We start from the raw sequence: 7,332 nt of genomic DNA on the forward strand, positions 1-7,332 counted from the left end.
CTGCATATGTCTGTGTGAGGAACTGGAACTGGAGTTACAGACAGGTGTAAACTGTCATGCATATGTTGGGAATTGAACCCGGGTCCTCTGGAAGAGCAGCCATCGCTCTCAACCACTGAGCCATCCCTCCAGCCCCCTACAAGGAGTGTTTTTGCTTTGCTTTGTTTAGTATTTTAATATGGGGTTCTAATCTGGTTGTCTCTTGTTTTCTAGTGTATGCTCCATGCTTCAATTCTAAATTCATTAGGAAGTGGAAACAGTAATATTGAACCCATCATTCCTATTTATTGACATGTAGGAATACTTAGAAAGTAAATCTTCACAACATCTGCTTAGTTACCTCATGATAATGCCAGTGTTTGCACATCTGTGCGCATGCACCACACACACACACACACACACACACACACACACACGAGGATGGGAGGAAGACAGTAAGGAAACCTCTGCTCATCTCTTCCTTCATTAAACAGGCACAAAGGGTTCCTTGGTATCTTCCAAGGGAATTTGGTAGCTTTCTGGCACTGTGACAATTGTCTCACAAAGAAGGCAGCTGCATTTTGATGTGCTGCTTTGGTATGTGGTCAGTTGTCTGCATTGTTTGGGGCCTGCAGTGGCATGGGATGGTGCGGGGGAAGCGTGCAGTGGACTAGAACTGCTCATCTCAGGATGAGAGAGAGAGAAAAGCCAGCATCCCACAATCCTTCTCAAGGGCATGGTCCCAGAGACCAAATGACTTCCTGTTGGGCCCAATTGCTAAAATTTCACTGCCTCTCAACAGCACCAACGGAGATTGATCCAGCCTTTAACACATAGCTAGTGGGGACCTCTTTATACCCAATCTATTGCAGACTAATTTTGCTGCTTTGTTTTGTTTTTGTTTTTCCACAGAATTGGGGCTTAAGCTCAGATGCCACACCACTGGCAGATGCCACACCACTGGCAAATGCCACACCACTGGCAGATGCCACACTCCTCGTGCAGTCTGTTGCTTTTGTAGGACAGGAGGCTGGGACTTACACTTGGTTCACGGACATCCTTGAGCATTTGTGTTTCAAGAACGCCCTCTTTGACCAATGGGAGTTGCTTTCAGCTGCCGAGAGTTCTTTGACTCGGTCCAGGCATCGTTATATATATCTTTTCTTTCTGGTATGACATTACACATTGACAACACTCATGGAGGGTCATAGTGGGTACACTAGCCATTTCTTTAATATATTTTGATGTGATGTAGAGAATAAATGTTAAGGTCTTAATCTGGGCACAAGGCATATGCCTTGGTCATTGTTTCTTGGGTTTCCAGTTAGAAAGGTAGGAGGTTTTGTTTGTCTTTTTAAAATTTATTATTATTACCATCATCATTATTATTATTTATTGATGCTGGAGGCCAAAGCCAGAGCCACACTCATCCTGAACCATGTGCTGTAACGTTGAACTACAGCCCTGGTCTCAGGAATATGGGACCTTTAAGAAATAAAGTACTCTTCGTGTTCCAATTGAGACCTCCATTTACAACGTAGGACCACACAATATCAACTTATTCTATCCGTATCTTTTCCCCATTCACAGAGACCCCTCACATGACAGTTGCTGCTGCTCTAGCCACACTGAGGATTGAACCTGAGGTCTTCTGCATGCTGGGTAAGTACAGTCCCAGCCCTCACTTTGGTTTTTAACCTTAGCTTTTTATTTTTAAATATTTCCATTATTTTTTTCTTAGATTCTTAAAATTTTTTCAGTGTCCTACCTGCCATGTATTTTCTACATGCACCATGTGCGTGAACCATGTGTGTGCACCTCATGTGTGCCTGGGGACCACAGGAGTCAGAAAGCAGCATCAGATCCCTTGGAACTGGAGCTACAATGGTTGTGAGCCACTATGTGGGTATTGGGAACTGAACCCAGGTCCTCTGCAAGAGCAGTAAGTGTTCTTAATTGCTGAACCATCTCTCCAGCTCCCTTAGCCCTAGTTTTTTGGTTTTTTTTTTTTTTAATATTTATTTATTTTATATACAATATTCTGTCTGTGTGTATGCCTGCAGGCCAGAAGAGGGCACCAGACATCATTACAGATGGTTGTGAGCCACCATGTGGTTGCTGGGAATTGAACTCAGGACCTTTGGAAGAGCAGGCAATGCTCTTAACCTCTGAGCCATCTCTCCAGCCCTAGTTTTTTGGTTTTTGTTTGTATTTTCTTTTCTTTTTTGTTTTTTGAGACAGGGTTTTTCTGTGTATCTTTAGTTGTTCTGGAACTCACTCTATAGACCAGGCTAGCCTCGAACCCACAGAGACCCACCTGCCTCTGCCTCCTGGGTCCTGGGATTAAAGGCGTGCAACACCATGCCCGGCTTGTTTGGATTTTCAAGACAGGGTTTTCCTATGTAGCCCCAGCTGCCCTCGAACTCAGAGATTTGCTGGGATTAAAGGCATGTGCCACTACCACCTGGCTAAACCTAGTTTTTAAAGATAAAGGCAACAGGTGATTTCTTCCAGGAGCGGTCAGAGAACTTGTCCTTAGTGGAGTTTGCCCACACCCCAGCTGACAGAGCACTGTGTGAGCAAAGAAAAGGGCAGGGGCAGGATTTTTTTCCCTGTTAAGATTTTTTTTTTTTGAGAATATCTTAAATCCATATAGTGTGTTTTGGTCAAATCCATCTCTCATGACCACCCCTCCAATTGTTCTTCTGCTTCCCCTCCCCAATAGTTCCCATTCCTAATGTCATGTGTCTTCTTACCCACTAAATCCACTTAATGCTGCCAATACGTTTGTGAATGTGGGGCCATCTACCGAGCACGGGCAGACTCTCAGGCTGTGTAGCTGAGGAGAACTGACTTTCATTCTGTCTGGTTTGATCTTGAAGTCTTGTGCACACTTGTCACAACTGTGAATTCTTATGTGCAGTCGCCATTGTGTCCTGCAGAGCACAACACCTGCCTTCGCTCTATGCACTATCATACAGTTCCCGAGCTTCAGGCAAGGGGCTGGAGGTTGAAACATATAGGAACACACAGAGACAGACAGAGAGACAGAGACACAGACCTCTAGTCACTGTTAAGAAGCCCTTTATTCAATAGCACCATGGAGGCTTATATACCCAACAGTCAGGTGGGCCAACAGGTCAAAACTTTATCCTCTGCTCCTCAAGGCCAAGGCAACAAGTGCTCGTGAAGCAGAGCTGGTAAACAACTTTGACACAGCCTTTAGTAACTCAAATCAGAAGGAAAATAAGGATTTCTAGCAGAGAAGAGCAACTGGAGGCCGGGACTCCAAATGGTCCCAACAGTGTCCAGAAAATGCTCTTTGCTATAGCCATCTACTGCCTCTGGATCCTATAATCTTTATACCCACTCCTCTACCATGATCTCAGAGCCCTGAGTGTAGCACAATTAATAAAAACCCACAGACAGAAATTGGGTTTCAACCTAAAGGTCAGAAAAGGAAAATAGCCAGCCACTGGCTCTTACCTCTACCTTAGTCCGAAATGGTGATCCTGCCTCCAGGAATCTCAGGATGAGACTGTATGTGAGAGCTGTCTTCTCCCGTTTTACATTCCTCTCTAGCATGCACCACTACCGTCCGGTTTCTATGGCAAACTAGTGTGGCTACTGGGATTAAGGGTATGTGTACCACTGCCTGGTCTGTAAGGCTGATCTGTGTGGCTGTTTTAGTCTCTTAACTTCAGGCAAGCTTGATTTATTAAAATATAAGTGAAATACCACTACACTTGAGGGGTGGGGTGATGATGTCCCGTTTAAAGCTGTGCACTCTGAAGTCTTATTCTGTGCATGATCATCAGTTGTGTGTCTCCATGTTAGTTACCATCTACTGCAGAAGAAGCTTCTCTGTGGGAGGTTGGGAGATGCACTCGTCTAGGGGTTTAATACTAAGGCCATTTAGCAATCAGTTGTCTCCTAGGGCCCATGATCTACCCTGTGAATGGTGCCACATATGAATTTCATCTTGTAGAGTGGGTCTCAAATCCAAATCAAAAGGCAGTTGGTTACTCCCATAATAATCATGCCGTTATTGCACCAGTTGGTAATGCCAGGTTGGTCATTTTTACAGTTCATAGATTCACATCTGGGTAAGACTATTGATTACTTCTCTCCCTGAGTAATGCACATAGCACCTATGGAAGTTAGCCAATAGGGATGAAGCTTGATTTCTCAGTGTCCTATGACTTAATTATGCAGTTCCTTCAAAAAATAGGATCTTTTTTTATTATTGATTTTTATTGAGCTCTACATTTTTCTCTGTTCTCCTCCCTTCCTCCCCCTCCCCTTCGACCCTCTCTCAAGGTCCCCATGCTCCCAATTTACTCAGGAGATCTTATCTTTTTCTACTTCCCATGTAGATTAGATCTATGTATGTCTCTCTTAGGGTTCTCATTGTTGTCTAGGTTCTCTGGGATTATGATTTGTGGGCTGGTTTTCTTTGCTTTTTGTTCAAAAACTACTTATGAGTGAATACATGTGATAATTGTCTTTCCGTGTCTGGGTAAAAATAGGATCTTACCCTCAAGTTCAGGAAAGTAAACAAGAGAATGGCAATAGCCTATAAAGTTTGGGAGGTCTATAGAATCCCACTGGCAAATAAGTGGAAAATACGTAACCTATACCTGGCACTTAGCTTTTATTTCACTTGAGACAGGGTTTCACTAAGTAGCCTTAGTTAGCTTGGAGCTCACTATGTAGACCAGGGCCTCAAACTAACAAAGAGATCCACCTGCCTCTGCCTCCCAACTATTGCGATTAAAGGTGTGTGCCACCACAACTGGCATACTGTGTCTTTCCTTTGATAGCCTATGGTATCTAGGAAAGGCTTTGTTTTCCTGCTATAGGGCAACTCTTACACACACACACACACACACACACACACACACACACAGGTATGTAAGCATGCATGTATTTTAGGAAGCTTCTACAGTATTAGTTTTCTATATGGTGTTTTCAGGAGTCTTTAGTGTTTGTTATCCCTCCCCATACTTACTACCCTGCCTTCCCACCCCATATCCCACTTAATTCTTCTTCACTTTTTACGGCTGGGGATAAGGAAATGATTCTAAGCAAGTCACATGGTGTCTTGGAGAACCAGAGAGGCAGGAGGGGAAGAAACTGCCAGGAACCAGATCCATCACACGGAACTGCTCCTACCACTCGTTCATCACAGAGCTCGAAATCTGGACAGCAGCCAGGATGCCACCGTGGCCCACAAAACCAGGGGTTTCCTCCTTGACTCTCGGAAAGCAGATTCTCTGAACCTTTGGAAAAATCTCTTCCGGGCATTTCTCACTGGGTTGGTGGCCAGAGAGCCATGTAAGCCAAGAACTGTCTAGTCAGGACTCAGTTGGTGTAAGCTCTCCAAACAGGGCAACTTGAAAGCCAGAGTCAAGTTCAAAGTTATATAAATGCAGATGGACTGATGGATCCATGGCTTGGGTTGCAAATGTCCCCAAAGGCCCCTGTGCTGAGGCATTCATTCATCCTGTGGTGCCCTAAGGAGATCTGGGACCCTTTGGGGGGTGGAGCATAGTTGGAGTTAGGTCACTAGAGGCATGCCCTCAGGGAATACTGGGACTCCAACCCTGTTGTCTCTCCTTCCCTTTCCTCTATGACACACTCCCACCTTGTACTGTGCTGCTGTAGACCCAAAGCACAGCAGCCAAACGACCATGGGCTAGAAAAGCCTTTCTCAACCTGTGGGTCTCAACCCCTTTGGGGAGCAAAATGCCTTTTCACAGGGGTCGCATATCAGGTAGTTACACTATGGTTTGTACAGTAGCAAAATTAGTTACACAGTAGCAACAAAGTATCTTTATGGTTGGGGTCACCACAACATGCAGAACTCTATTAAGGGATTGCAGCCTTAGGAAGGTTGAGAACTGCTGGGCTAGCAGCTCTGAAACCACGAGCCAAAATAAGCCCTTCCTCTCCTGAAGCTGTCTCAGGCACTGTCTCGGCAAAGGCAACGTGAACACACTGACGTGTTCACTTGGGAGCTGTTCTCAGAGCACCCTGGGCTAGTCCATGAACCCCCTCTCTGACTTCTCCTACCCTGTCTACCTCCTCAGGACATCTAGGCTGATCCTTCCTACAGTGTGTAGCTATGCCGCAGCCTACTGCCTGGTCCACAGTGCCACGTAGGCTTTTATGAAAATCAAAGTCCACCGAGTCACCCGATCACATGCTTCAATCAGTCCTTAGGTGAAGATGCTTATCATTTGATAAAGACCTGGTCAAGCCAGGCGGTGGAGGGCGTGCCTTTAATTCTTGCACTAGGGAGGCTGAGGCAGGCTGATCTCTGTGAGTTCAAGGTCAGCCTGATCTATAAAGGAGTTCCAGGACAGCCAGGACTATTATACAGTCTCAAAAAACTACCCAACCAACCAGACAAATAAACCATGGCCAAGTAATTTTTTTACAATTTTATTATCAAATATATACACATATGTATATACGTATACATATATACATATTTTATTTATTTATTTATTTATTTATTTATCATGTATATAGTATTTTCCTGCATGTATGCCTGCCTGCCAGGAGAGGGCACCAGACCTCATTACAGATGGTTGTGAGCCACCATGTGGTTGCTGGGAAATGAACTCAGGACCTCTGAAAGAGCAGCCAGTGCTCTTAACCTCTGAGCCATCTCTCCAGCCCCCATATATACATATTAACACCACACACACACACATTTTGTCTGCATACATGTTTGTGCATCACATGCATGTCTAAAAGCCCTGCAGAGGCTAGAAGAATGTGTTGGATACCCTGAGTGAGACTGAAACTATTTTTTTTAAATAATAATTTATTTTTATCTTATGCACATTGGTGTATGTCTGTGTGAGGGTGTCAGGTCCCTCCCCTGAAACTGGAGTTATAAACAGTTGTGAGCTGCCATGTGGGTGCTGGGAATTGAACCAGGGTCCTCTGGAAGAGTAGTCAGTGCTCTTAACCACTGAGCCAGCTCATGGAGTTAGTTTTAAGTTACCATGGGGTTGCTAGGAATTGAACCCAGGTCCTCTGGAAGAGCAACCAGTGTTCTTAGCTGCTGAGCCATCTCTTCAGCTCCTACTTATTTTTTAAATCATAAGGACCCTGGAGCTATCCTGACATCAGTCAGTGAGCAGATTCTCCACCACTCTGGTGGGGGGGGGGGGAGACTGGTAATTCCAGGTGCCTACCACCACACTGGTTCATGCAGTGCTTGGATTTGAATCCAGGACTTCCTCCATACTAGACAAGCACTCTACCAACCTAGCTACATTCCCAGCCCGAGTCACCCAACTGCCCACATATGAACGTTGTCTATACCACTTTCCCATT

This window comes from Microtus oregoni, unplaced genomic scaffold (assembly GCF_018167655.1).
Source record: "Microtus oregoni isolate MIOR12 unplaced genomic scaffold, Mior012 000008F_ref0000371, whole genome shotgun sequence".
NCBI lineage: Eukaryota > Metazoa > Chordata > Mammalia > Rodentia > Cricetidae > Microtus > Microtus oregoni.